The sequence below is a fragment of the Acipenser ruthenus genome, chromosome 34 (assembly GCF_902713425.1).
Source record: "Acipenser ruthenus chromosome 34, fAciRut3.2 maternal haplotype, whole genome shotgun sequence".
NCBI classification, from domain to species: domain Eukaryota; kingdom Metazoa; phylum Chordata; class Actinopteri; order Acipenseriformes; family Acipenseridae; genus Acipenser; species Acipenser ruthenus.
The window spans coordinates 8,708,217-8,723,255 of NC_081222.1; the positions used below are offsets into that span (position 1 = coordinate 8,708,217).

A 15,039-nucleotide genomic window follows, 5' to 3' on the forward strand; every position below is an offset into this window, starting at 1 on the left:
AGGGGTCTATATAAACCAGGTCTATTGTATATCACCTCCAGGTACAGGGGTCTATATAAACCAGGTCTATTGTATGTCACCTCCAGGTACAGGGGTCTATATAAACCAGGTCTATTGTGCATCACCTCCAGGTACAGGGGTCTATATAAACCAGGTCTATTGTATATCACCTCCAGGTACAGGGGTCTATATAAACCAGGTCTATTGTATATCACCTCCAGGTACAGGGGTCTATATAAACCAGGTCTATTGTGCATCACCTCCAGGTACAGGGGTCTATATAAACCAGGTCTATTGTATATCACCTCCAGGTACAGGGGTCTATATAAACCAGGTCTATTGTGCATCATCTCCAGGTACAGGGGTCTATATAAACCAGGTCTATTGTGCATCACCTCCAGGTACAGGGGTCTATATAAACCAGGTCTATTGTATATCACCTCCAGGTACAGGGGTCTATATAAACCAGGTCTATTGTGCATCACCTCCAGGTACAGGGGTCTATATAAACCAGGTCTATTGTGCATCACCTCCTGGTACAGGGGTCTATATAAACCAGGTCTATTGTGTGTCACCTGCAGGTACAGGGGCCTATACAATAACATGGCAGAAAGCAGGAGGTGAGCCCTGACGTTTTAATATCTCATCATCCGACTTCGCCACAGGGAATTTCACCAAAAAATAAACTGATTACATCATTTACCAGGTGTCTTTCCACAGCAGCACACAGGTTTTTAAAATAAACTGATTACAGAATTTACCAGGTGTCTTTCCACAGCAGCACACAGGTTTTTGAAAATATGGTAGGCAAGGTCATGCAACCCAAGAGGCAAAACACACCGGCCCCCAATATCAAATGCCTTTCCGACAGTCGGGGAGGGCTTTTGTGGCGGAGTTTTAACTTTCCGGCTGTTTTTTGTGTTCCCAACCAAAATCAAAAATGGCCAGGAAGTGTGGTTGGTTTATAAAATAATTACAAAAAAGTACTAGCAGAGGTCTATTTACTAGTGATGAGCGATTCATCAAAAATACGGTTCATTTCAATTATTAAATGAAACACCGAAACCGACTTCAAATGATTAATAAACTGCACAATTTCTATCAATTATTTCTGAGTGTTTTGTTGTTTTGTCGTTGTTAGTAATTGTCTTTTGTTTTTGTGAATTCACTAGACGGCTAACATGTCTCCGGAGCTGTCGCCTTGGGCCAGCACTACCCGGAGCAACACTACACCACAGTCACTGTTTAATTGTTATCACCCACCACAAGCACTACTGCACACACCCAGGACTGGTGACCATGTTTAGTATTATTGTGGGGCGGATAACATGTATTATTGTTTGGTTTGCAAACCATTATTATCGTTTCCTTCCGTGCTCTACACATTAGTGTGTATTGCAGGAGGATTATTGTTTGGTCGTCAGACGGGGAGTTTACAAATAAAAGAAACCCCTTTTCCAAACCGGATTATAGTTTTCATTGTGTGATTATTTCTGCACTGCATCACCTCTGCACCTGTTTCTAATCAGCAGCCACTTTGCCACAAGACCTCATTCCAACTCTTAACATTAGTTGTATTTTATTATTTTGTTTATTTAGCAGACGCCTTTATCCAAGGCGACTTACAGAGACTAGGGTGTGTGAACTATGCATCAGCTGCAGAGTCACTTACAACTACGTCTCACCCGAAAGACGGAGCACAAGGAGGTTAAGTGACTTGCTCAGGGTCACACAATGAGTCAGTGGCTGGGGTGGGATTTGAACCGGGGACATCCTGGTTACAAGCCCCTTTTCTTTAACCACTGGACCACACAGCCTCCTCTATTTAAGTAACATTATAAAGGTGGTGTTTTAACTTGGTGAGCTACTGTTGTGATTAGTACCATGTGAGTGTGCTTCAATTGAATAGAGGTTGATTTGCAATTTGATTGGTTGAAGTGCATTGAAACTATTGTATTGAAGTATTGTCTTTAGCGCAGTTTAGCAGTTAACCAGTTCCCTTGCAAAGGGAGGGTGCCAGGAGAGGCTGTTGGAGAAAATCCGAACCTAGCAGAGCTCTGGAAGATGCCAACTACTAGACAGGTCTGTACCCTGTCCCCACTACTACTGCACCTATCTGTCTCACCTGTCCTGCTATGACTGTCTCTCACATTCCTGTTATTCTGTCCTCTCACTCCTCTGTCCTCTCTCCGCTGCTGCTCCTCCAACCCCTCTAACCTCATTTCTCTGCCTCTCCCCCCCTCCCGCACACTCTCTGGTGCACTCTGGACCTGTCACTCTTCTGCTAACAAAGCTGATTTCATCTGTGCCTTTGCCTCCCACCTCTCTCTCGATTTCCTTGCTCTCACTGAAACCTGGCTGTCCTCTGATAACACTGTAACTCCTGCCGCCCTGTCCTCTCTCTACGTCCTGTCCCATACCCCATGTCTCACTGGACGGGGAGGTGGGACTGGTCTTCTCCTCTCTCCCTCCTTACTTTATTATTATTATTATTTATTTCTTAGCAGACACCCTTATCCAAGGGCGACTTACAATCGTAAGCAAATACATTTCAAGTGTTACAATACAAGTAATAATACAATAAGAGCAAGATAAATACAATGACTTTGGTTGAAGCAAGTACAAGTGTGACAAAATACAATTCAATAATACAGCAGATAACAGTGACAGTGATAGTTACATCAAGATATGATTAAATACAAAAAACTACAGATTAGACACTTGGCAGATTACAGTACTCTGAAGTACAGGATTAAATGCTGTAAAATAGGGGGCAGATAAGAGCAAATAAAGTGCATTTTAGGAAGGGTGATAGTGTCCCAGGGGAAAAACAGAGGAGTTCTACAGGTGCTGTCTGAAAAGGTGAGTCTTGAGGAGGCGCCGGAATGTGGTCAGGGACTGGGCAGTCCTGACATCTGTAGGAAGGTCATTCCACCACTGCGGAGCGAGGGTGGAGAAGGAGCGGGCTCTGGAGGCAGGGGAGCGTAGAGGAGGTAGAGCCAGTCTTCTAGTGCAGGCGGAGCAGAGAGGTCGAGTGGGGGTGTAGGGAGAGATGAGGGTCTGGAGGTAGCTGGGTGCAGTCTGGTCAAGGCATCTGTAGGCTAGTACAAGAGTCTTGAATTGGATGCGAGCGGTGATCGGTAGCCAGTGGAGTGACCTCTGACCTCTCCTCACTCTCTGTTAACACCTTTGAATTTCACGCTGTCCCCCACCTTCCCCCACTGTCACCTCCCGCCATAACCTCTGCTCTCTCCCCCTCTGTTCTTGCCTCCACAGCTCTCTTTCACCTCCCTCCTATCGACTCCTTCTCCCAACTCTCTGTAGACTCTGCTACCTCCACCCTCTTCTCCTCCCTTCCAACCTGCCCGCCCCTCCCCTCCCCAACCCTGGCTCTCCTCTGTGCTCTGCTTGAGACAAGAACAGAACTGCGCTCTGCTGAAAAGAAATGGAAGAGAACCAAACTCCCTGCTGCCCTAGACCTCGCTCACTCCTCTCCTCCTTCTCCTCTGTTCTCTCCTCTACTAAACGCAGTGTTAGACTGGGGGGTGGACGCAGGTGGACCCTGTCCACTCACTTTTTTGGAAGGGTGGACGGAGTCCACTCACAATTTTTGCTGAAATGCCATTTTTTACACGCCAACTACGTTGTTATTTATCTTGAATAGTAGCCTGTTTTATTTCTCCCAAATACTTGATCGTTTAATGTTCCCGACGCAACGTTTGCTTTTACTGCGCCTGCGTGCGCACTCCAGCGAAACAGCAACTCGAGTTCTAGTGAAATTGACAAAAACTGCACCAGGAACTGAACGTGACGTGACAACTGGTAGAGGGCGAGCTCACGTTTTTTAAAGAATGTTATCACATAATAATAACATGGTTTGATTCAGTTCAACATTTCTAAAATAAACTAAGTTTTAAAATGACAAACACGATCCAAACAGATTCGATGAAAAATAGCATCTGCTCCAAACAGGCACTGCGTTCCCAGCAAGATCTCTCGACATGCTGAAAATAATTGTGAAAGAGCAGAATACAAAGCGACATGTGTTTAACAGCATCTCCGTGTGTACAAAGACACTGCACAGCTGTTTACTATAGCATATCATAGAAAGCCTTCCGTTCTTTATTTTATTGCATAGACACAGTCGTGTTGTTTTTTATTTGTGATTTGCTATATTTTGTCAGATTTTTATTTTTTTAATTTATTTTTTAAATGGTATGCATACAACCTAATACGATGGCTTTGTGCTTTATCGTGTGTTGTATAGGTATAATTCGCAATATATTTTGGTAGGCTCCAGTTTTTTTTATTTTTTGTGTACTTCTAGGGTGATTTTTAAAAAATATTTATTATGATTTTCTAAAAGCGTTTATTTTCGGAAATTAAAAAAAAAACACTCAAATACAAAGGCTACAGTACCTTTCGGTTTCTATAAAATAAAAGCATTTACAATCTCTGTTGGAACAGAGCGTGCCAACATTGAGGGCCAATCGGAGCAGAGGAGCCGGAGTGCGCAGACTTTGGCGGCCAATCGGAGCGGCCCGTTCCAACATTCGGCCAATCGGACCGGGTCGTTCCAACATTTGGCCAATAGAAACGGGCCGTTCCAACATTGGACCAGTAGGAACGGGCTGTTCCAACATTGGGCTTCCAATCAAATCGCGCGGAGCCTTTTCCAACTTTGGAAGGGCGGTGTTTCAAAAAAAACAAAACAACAACTTCTCAGCTACCTGCAGACGGAGAGAGAGAGGTCAGTTTGGAGTTTCTTATTTATATTTAAATGCTGTTTTTCTATTTTTTTTTAAACTGTCACCAAGTATGTCGACCGTATAATCTTTTAATTTAGTCGTGTGTTTTTTTCGCCGAATGACAACGCTATTTTGCCAAGATTTACTATGATTTCAACTTTGTTTTCGCTGGTCTGTAGACTTTTGTGCGTTTGTGTTTGGTATTTTATTCATATTTTTTCCATGACAGCTTGTATTATTATTATTGTTAATATTTTAAAAAGTAAAAAACAACAACAACAAAACACGAGTATTCGGCGTTGTGTTTAGCTATGCGCTATTAGCATTTCGTCGAGATCAAGCGTTTGTATAATAATAATAATAATAATAATAATAATAATAGTAGTATTCGGCGTTGTGTTTAGCTATGCGCTATTACCATTCTGTCGAGATCAAGCGTTTATCATTCATTAATTTATTGCTTTTGTTGTACTAGTATTACCGTGTGTATTGGGCTTTGCATATTTAGCTATGCATACTATTTCGTGGAGATCAAGTGTTTAGTATTTGTAAGTTTTTTGCTTTTGATCTATTGCAACGTTTTATAATATTAACTGCTTATTTGTTCTTTCCTTCACAGAGTGATCATTAACTATTTGAAAGGTAAAGTGCTATCTTTATATCTCCATGTAAAATTAATTCTACTGCATGTGATTATTATTATTATTATTAATATTATTAATAATGCTGCATACACTCCGTGTTATGAGTGTGTATTTGGCTTATTGTGTTTAGTTATGCATACTATAATTGTGTCTATTAAAATGTTCATCATTCATTAATGTATTGCTTTTGTTGTGCTGGTATTGCAGTGTGTATTAGGCTATGTGTATTGCTGTGTTTAGCTATCCAGGTATCCCAAATGCAACTTACACTCATCAAGGCTATGATAATATTAACTACTGTCATTCCCTGCCACGCTGCGGCCAATGTACTGAATTGTTTGAATTGTCTTTTCTTCACAGAACAGATTTAAATCTAACAGTCAAAGGTAAAGATAAGTGCCTCATCTCTAAGCCTATCTCAGTGTAAAAGGAATTGTAGCTAATGTGTGTGTGTCTGTTTGTTTACAGCCATCATTATTACTAATGCTGCATACAGTCCAAGTTGTTTTTCATTACCACACATTGACATTCCTAAAAGCTGAAATACTACTTCATTCATCACCCCCTTTATTTATTTTCCAAACTGTACTTGCCTGTTGAATAAATTGTAATCTAAAAAGAATGAATGTATATGTCAGAAAATATCTCAGAGATGAATCAGCTTTATTCTTCAAATAAGTAGTAACATGTAAGTTGTATTCCAGTTATGAACAATGGAAGGAAGCCCTGCCTTCAGAAGGGTGCCAGGGTCCCGGGACCTGCTCCTCCAGCCTTCGCATGAAGCTGCCGCCGTCTCCACCGCCATTAAGGCTGTCACTGTGTCCAGCGCCTGGCCAGCAGTGTGGTGAGCCTGCGTGGGTTGGCCTGTCTGACGGAGCAGCAGGTAGATGAGTTCATTGAGCAACGGAGACAAGCAGCGCCTCACCTACCCTGCCCATCACCAGGAGAGGCTGATTCAGGGACGATTCAAGACCACCAAGACCACCTCCTCTGACACCCCGGACACGGACAGCCTGAAACGGTGAGCTAGTTCATGTGTAATGTTATTACAATAGTAAAAAAAAAAAAAAAAAAAAAAAACTCAACACCCACACACAACCCTAAAATATAAACATGTACCCATTACTACTAAAACTTTTTACTCCTGTTGCTTGGTTGCAGGTGCCTGCTTGTACAGGGCTCGGGACCTGCCCAGTGGCCACAGACAAGCAGACTCGTCGAGGCCATCTGCATCCAGCTCTGCCGCCTCCACCCATCCTCCACCAAGTCCAAAGATGTGAGGACTTCCCGGTGGGCGGCTATCCTCGGCAACTACTCCAAAGTCCGAGAGCTAGTGCTGGGCAGCCGGAGGCTCGTGGAGAAGACCACCCTCCAGCTGTTGGAGTTGAATCAGCACACCCTGTCTCAATGGTAAGTTTCTACTCTTGACTGGACACTGATGACATTACACCTCGAAAAACAGAGTGTTGAGATGTCCATTAAGAATGACAACATCTCGATTGCTATACAGTTTGAGGTTAAAGGCTGAAAGAAAAACTCACATAATCTACACAACTACTACAAACAAGTGACTGTGCTTTTGTTGGAACATAAAACTGACAATGTCATGCATCTGCTGTGTTTCAGGCACAACAAACGCCAGAAGTGCAGGAGCAGGCTGTCCTTCAACAGGGGGTCGCACCCCCTAGCGCCAGCGCAGTGGACCCAGAGCCTCAACCACAGCCGCGCCCACTGCTACAGGAGGGCATGACATACGGACACCAGCCGCATGTCTTTTCCATGCCCCCCAAACACCGCGGGTCAGACAAAGCAGCAGAAACGTCCTGGGACCACGGCGCAGACCGCAGTCCTGGACCACTCGGCCACCCCTGCGCCACATCCCACTTCATCTCCTTCCACCTCTTCAGCTGCTCCCAGTTTTTACAATATCCCATTTATTATTTTAAGTCTTTGTCTCACAACTGCAACTTTCCCATATTGACTCAGGAGAGACGAAGGCAAGCACTCCCGTCCTCCGAAACATTTTTTTTTTTATGGTGGTACATTGTTTCTTTTTTCTGTTTTGTGTTCTAATGTACCCCAGCAAACCTATATAGCATTTCATTCAGCACAAGTTGGACTTTCCTCTGGTCAAAGCCCCCATGTGTAAAGCTGATTGCTTTACTGAACCACAAGTGTAATGTAAACACTAAAATGTATCTGTTATAATCTGTTTTGTTCCAGTTTTACCTGTTTTGTTTGCTATGTTGAAAGCTGTATTGTTGAATTTGTCTTTCAATGTAATTAAATATTTCTAGTATGTTATTCATGTAGTGCACTACCTGGTCCACTGTTTAAAAAGCATCAGTATCTGTGGACATCACTTTTCTCATAAACACGTTGGGTTTACCACGATGTCCTTGATGTTAGGCTGATGTAATCAAGACAGCCAGACAGGTGGGGGTGAAACACTGAACACTGAAACAACAGATCATCTTGCTGGTTGCATGAGATATGCCTTTAATTTCTATTCATTCAATGTAACAGAACAATGTCCTGTAGTAAATTGTATGTAATTGCCTGGTGTGGATTTGATGCATTTTTCATCTGTGGTTTTATCTCTTTTTTTTTTTTTGTACACGTTAAGATTTATCAGTAAAAACATTCTTATTTTTAAGTACATTGTATTACTTCATTTCATTTTAAAATGCCTGTAATAGAAAGGAATTAGCAATGGTATTTGATTTAAAAAAAAAAAAAATCTTCTCCAGGGGTTATCCTTACTGTTGACATCATTAATATATCATCATCATCATTATTATTACTATTATTATTAGTAGTAGTAGTCGTAGTATGCATACTACGTTATTCTATCAATTTTATATTATATAGCATCTTTCACAAAGACATGAACACTACATACTAGAATAAAAACAAAACATTACACAATCTGTATTATAAAAACATGACCAGTATTAAAAGTAAATGCATTTAAAAACAGTACAGGGGCTGTAGGAAAGTGAAGGTTTGGATGTGACCTGGACGTTTGTTTATTTGGAGCGCCGATACTTTTTTATTATTGTATTAAGAGCGCATTTGCGCACCGGGTCACGTGACACACTGATTAATGTGGATTTTTTTTTTTTTTTTTTTTCAAGGCAGATACTGTCGATGCTACGACTCCGGGGGCTTTTTAAAAGCAATTAGACGGCGCGTCGGGGGCCCGCGCGACTCGAAGATTGAGCAGGTTCGTTGTACACATTGTGCTCTTTTTACGTTTTAAGCCAGTGTTATTTAAATTGAATGATTAAAACATCGAATTTTAAGGCATAAACCTCCTCGATTTTTTTTTTTTCAGTTAAAAACCAATTCGTTTACATGAAGACATTCTGATGGTATTAACATGTTTCCAACCATCCAGCTCTGATCCTCTTTAAACATGTTAATCGGAGTTTATTTTGTGTTTTAAATATTTTGTTATTAGATATTAGAATATTGAAGACTTTGCAGAAGATTCTACCTGGCTTGGCATGCAGCAGTAATATTTCTTCAATGGGATGTGTGCTATTAGTGTGTAGGCTATATTGTGCCTTTGCTTTTGTATTGTGCTTGACTGTGCATGTCAAAGGATAACAGTGTACCATCCGGAGATGTCCTGCAGTGTGTTGATGCCATGCTTTCTATTTTGTGTACGAAATGTCTTTGTTCTCCAATTTTAAATAATTATTGTCTAATCCTAAAAAAAATTTAAACATTATACTAGACAATGAGTGTAAACACTTTTTTGTGGGACCAGGAGATGTATATAGTCAGATTATTTTCCCAAATGGTTTCATGTGGTGGGTACATTCCACATTAATATTTTTTAAAATCCAGTATTGCACCGATAGCCTTGCAGCTAAATAATATTTCTCAAGAACAGGCAAGGATAGCCCTCCTAGTTTAGAGAGTGAGAGTCTCTTTATTCTGGGCTGGGAACCTTCCATAGAAAATCTACCCAACAGTGACAGCATATTATTATTATTATTATTATTATTATTATTATTATTTATTTCTTAGCAGACGCCCTTATCCAGGGCGACTTACAATCGTAAGCAAATACATTTCAAGTGTTACAATACAAGTAATACAATAAGAGCAAGAAATACAATAACTTTTGTTCAAGCAAAGTACAAGTGTGACAAACCACAATTCAATAATACAGCAGATAATAGTGATAGTTACATCAGGATATGATTAAATAGTGATAGTTACATCAGGATGTGATTAAATACAAAGTACTACAGGTTAAACACTTGGTAGATTACAGTATTCTGAAGTACAGGATTAAATGCAGTAAAATAGGGGGCAGATAAGAGGAAAATAAAGCACATTTACATGAAGGGTGATAGTGTCCCAGGATACAAACAGAGGAGTTCTACAGGTGCTGTTTGAAGAGGTGAGTCTTAAGGAGGCGCCGGAATGTGGTCAGGGACTGGGCAGTCCTGACATCTGTAGGAAGGTCATTCCACCACTGCGGAGCAAGGGTGGAGAAGGAGCGGGCTCTGGAGGTAGGGGAGCGTAGCGGAGGTAGAGCTAGTCTTCTAGTGCAGGCGGAGCGGAGAGGTCGAGTGGGGGTGTAGGGAGAGATGAGGGTCTGGAGGTAGCTGGGTGCAGTCTGGTCAAGGCATCTGTAGGCTAGTACAAGAGTCTTGAACTGGATGCGAGCGGTGATCGGGAGCCAGTGGAGCGAGCAGAGTAGTGGAGTAGCGTGGGCGAAGCGAGGCAGAGAGAACACCACGCGGGCAGCACAGTTCTGGATGAGCTGGAGCGGACGGGTGGCGGACGCAGGGAGGCCAGCCAGGAGGGAGTTGCAGTAGTCTAGGCGGGAGAGTACCAGGGCCTGGACCAGGAGCTCGGTAGCATAGTTGGTGAGGAAGGGTCGGATTCTTCGGACGTTGCTCAGGAAGAATCGGCAAGTGCGTGCCAGAGTGGAGATGTGCTGGGAATAAGAGAGGCAGGGGTCCAGGTTGACTCCAAGGTTCTTAGCTGAGGAAGAGGGAGAGAGTGTGGTAGATTCCAGAGGAACAGAGATAGAGAGATCAAAGGAGGGGGAAGAGGAGGGAAAGAAAAGGAGGTCAGATTTAGAGAGGTTGAGTTTGAGGTGATGCGAGTGCATCCAGGAGGAAATAGCAGACAGACAGGTAGAGATACGGGAGGAGATGGTGGAGTCAGAGGTGGGGAAGGAGAGGAAAATCTGAGCATCATCAGCATAGAAATGGTATGAGAAACCATAGGATGCGATGAGGGGGCCCAGGGAGCGGGTGTAGAGAGAGAACAGGAGAGGACCCAAGACTGACCCTTGGGGGACTCCAGTTAAGAGAGGGTGAGGTGTGGAGGTTGCTTCACGCCAGGTTACCTGGTAAGTGCGGTTGGAGAGGTAGGAGGAGAACCAGGCCAGAGCAGTGCCAGAGATTCCCAGGTCAGCAAGAGATGATAGTAGAATAGAGTGATCAACAGTGTCAAAGGCAGCAGAGAGGTCGAGGAGAATTAGGACAGAGGAGAGAGAGGCAGCTCGGGCACACTTAAGTGAGTTGGTGACAGACAGGAGGGCGGTTTCAGTGGAGTGAGCAGAGCGGAAGCCAGATTGGAGAGGGTCAAGCAGAGAGTGGTTGGACAGTAAAGCAGAGAGCTGGCGGTGTACAGCCCGCTCGAGGGTTTTGGAGAGGAAGGGTAGGAGGGAGACAGGACGGTAGCTCTGGAGGGAGGTGGGGTCGAGGGTAGGTTTTTTGAGGAGGGGAGTGATAGAGGCTTTTTTGAAGGCAGAGGGAAAGATACCAGAAAGTAGAGAGGTGTTGAGGAGGGAGGAGATGAAGGGGAGTAGAGCAGGAGCAGCAGCTTGAAAGAGGTGAGTGGGGAGGGGGTCCAAGGCAAACCTACCCTCAACCCCACCTCCCTCCAGAACTACTGTCCTGTCTCCCTCTTACCCTTCCTCCTCCTACCTCTCTGACCGCACGTATTATTATTATTTATTTCTTAGCAGACACCCTTATCCAGGGCGACATACCAGGTAACTTGGCGCGGCTCAACCTCCACACCTCACCCTCTCTCAACAGGAGTCCCCCAAGGGTCAGTCTTGGGTCCACTCCTGTTCTCTCTCTACACCCGCTCCCTGGGCCCCCTCATCGCATCCTATGGTTTCTCATACCATTTCTATGCTGATGATGCTCAGATCTTCCTCTCCTTCCCCACCTGTGACTCCACCATCCCCTCCCGTATCTCTCCTTGTCTGTCTGCTATCTCCTCCTGGATGCACTCGCATCACCTCAAACTCAACCTCTCTAAATCTGACCTCCTTTTCTTCCCCTCCTCATCTTCCCCCTCCTCTGATCTCTCTATCTCCATTCTATCACGCTCTCTCCCACCTCCTCAGCCAAGAACCTCAGAGTCACCCTGGACCCCTGCCTCTCCTACTCCCAGCACATCTCCACTCTGGAGAATCCGACCCTCACAAACTACTCCCTGACCACCTTCCGGCGCCTCCTCAAGACACACCTCTTCAGACAACACCTATAAAACTCAACTCTCCCCTTCTGGACAATATAGCCCTCTGCCTTTAATGCACTTTAACTTGCACTTATCTGCTCCCTATTTTACTGTATTTAATCCTGCACTGAACCCAATCTGTAGTATCTTGTATTTCACTTGCACTCGTATCTAACCCTGATGTAACTATCAACACTGTTTTCTGCTCTTGAGCTGCCCCGATATCAAATTGTACTGGGTTTTGTATTTGATCTTATTAGGACTGAAGTCATTGTATTTTGTACCTTGCTCTTAATTGTACCGTAATTCTTGATTATGTATTTTTTGTATACAACTGTAAGTCACCCTGGGTAAAGGTGTCTGCTAATAAATAAATAAATAATAATAATGACATTTTGTTCCGCAGGAGAAAAGCAGTGGATATTAAATTATATAACTATAGGGTCAGTCCATGTCAGATCAGTCACCCTCGAAACCGAAGCGAAGGTTCATTGATGTTGATATAAATACGTATTTATAAGTGAGCTCCCCAAAGTAATTGTATTGTTTTACTGGGACTTTCGCTTGTATGTATCTCTTATTGTAGATTCATTTTGCATTTTAGTTTAGTCAGCGAGACAGGTTAATAAATTGCATTATTTTTTTTAAATAATTCAAAAGAGCTTAAGAAAAGATTTCATGCAGTTGAGAGCATGAGAGTGCATTGTCAGATTGTGTGTGCTTTTCTCCTTTATTTAAAATGGTTTCTGTAGTGGTATTGTTTATATATTGGTTATGCTGCTTTAGTAAGGACTTCAATATAATGCATACTGTATGTTTTGTAGGTTTGAAAGTGCTCTTGAAAAAAGTTATTAAAGTTTTATTGTAGTTTTTAATTAGAAATAAAGAAAAACATTTAATCACACACATATACTAAACAGTACCCTCCTCCCTCTACATTAAATGGAATCCCCCTCTCTCCTCTCTCAAACTTAAAATATGCACCACATGCACGATCCTTACTTCTTGAGTACACTTCTCTTATAAAACCGCACAAGCAGCCGCCTCCACAACCTCTTCTCTGATGATGTACTGTATGAATGGATGTCTGCAGGTCCCTGTGCTACATTTGAATTTGCCGCTTTGGATCTTGCAGCCAATAGAAAAGGCGACATGACAGGTGCGTTCGTGGGCGCGCCTCCCGGAAACACTATATGAATACATATTAATTCAGAATTATCAAATTACAGCTCGTGTTCTGATTGGAGCGGGTGTTACAGCACAGAAACACACTAACGACTGTAAATCGCCCTGGATAAGGGCGTCTGCTAAGAAATAAATAATAATAAGAAGCAGCAGCTATCCGGTCAACCTGTATTTGTAAGAAAGGATACCGGCTACATACAGTTCTCTAGCAAACTCGTGTAATGTAGGTATTTGTAATGAAGGGTTTCTTTATTTTCTTTATCGGAACACAGCGGAGTTTATCCAACACAAAAGCATAGGTCCAGAGTATAACCCTCTTCCGCATCCCCCTTATTACATCTGGTTTGTCTATGGCAAACACAATAGTTCAAAATAAAACTTAAAAATGTGCAGTCCTCCAAATCGGAACTGATGCGAAAAATAGCAACCAAGTGCTGTGACACCGAGAATAAAAATGAGATGTCAGCTTAGCGCACCACTCACGCAACCCGACGCCGGAATGTCTTTTATTAGCGTTGGAAAGCAAGATGGTGCAGTAAAAATACAAATCCGAAGGATGTACAGAAAAGGGGAAATAAACACGAGGGGCATTACATAGACGAGCTGTGCTGCTCAACCGAGACCTGTAAGGCGAGTTGGGTGCAAGGCAAGCTTAGCTCCTGGAACCAGGTTTCAAGCTGCGGTTCTGAAAAAGTGGCTTCATGTTCTTAATTGTCATTTCTTTTTTCGTGTTGTAATTGGATGGGTTAGTTCAGCTTTTGAAACGGCGTGCCGTCTTGAATTCTCCTCCTGCAGGGTCCGTCGGGAAGCAGGAGTGGCGGATCAGGGGCTGTGCTTCTGGGAATGTGTGTGAGCGCAGAGGATCCCGTGCTGAAGGACAGGGTCGGAGGAGGGAAGCAGTGCTGTACCGGGAGCCTCTGCAACAGCCACTCACCCCAGAGACGCAGCCTCCTCTCCTTCGTGTTTCACAAACCCCGCACCCTGTTCTCAAAGGCGAAGCATTTCTTCAACAGGGTTTTCTGAAAACTTTCTAAAAGACTTCTAAATTACCATTGCAAAAAAAATGTATTTTTTTTGTTGAGTAATACTCAAAAGAAACACAATACAATAATTTGTCACCTCCCATGTGATTGTCTTCCTTGCCGACGTGATCTGCTGTTACAGAGAGTAGCTGACAAGATGATTCCATCAGTCTTACATTAGCTGCATGGGTCTCATACGCAGTTTAGAAAGAAGTACATAGCAGATATGTATTATTTTAAACATGAGCTCTGGTGTTGCATTTAAACATGAGCTCTGGTGTTGCATTTAAACATGAGCTCTGGTATTGCATTTAAACATGAGCTCTGGTGTTGCATTTAAACATGAGCTCTGGTGTTGCATTTAAACATGAGCTCTGGTGTTGCATTTAAACATGAGCTCTGGTGTTGCATTTAAACATGAGCTCTGGTGTTGCATTTAAACATGAGCTCTGGTGTTGCATTTAAACATGAGCTCTGGTGTTGCATTTAAACATGAGCTCTGGTATTGCATTTAAACATGAGCTCTGGTGTTGCATTTAAACATGAGCTCTGGTGTTGCATTTAAACATGAGCTCTGGTGTTGCATTTAAACATGAGCTCTGGTGTTGCATTTAAACATGAGCTCTGGTATTGCATTTGGTTATGAAACGTCTCCATGCTTTACTCAGGAAATCCTTTTCCAATTAAAACCCCATCATAGTCCCAGCGTCCTTTGTGCCTATTTACATATTGCAGCACACAAGGTCCACCGAGTCTATAATAATAATAATAATAATCATCATAATAATAATAGCCTTAAGTACTATGTAGGAGGTTTTCTTCGATTAACAACAAAACTAGTATCATAATTATGAGATTGAAAGTCAATATTTTTGAGATACTAAGACGAACTTTCAAGATTAAGATTTTTTGATTCTATGGAGGCAATAGCCACAA

The 15,039-nt window shown here is 42.8% G+C and overlaps 1 protein-coding gene across 1 annotated transcript in view; it reads right to left on the reverse strand.

Annotated features, from left to right (window-relative positions):
- LOC131704993 (tetra-peptide repeat homeobox protein 1-like) overlaps positions 1-15,039 on the reverse strand; it is a 335,084-nt gene that overhangs the window by 131,224 nt on the left and 188,821 nt on the right. The gene's annotated exons all lie outside the window — the stretch shown is intronic.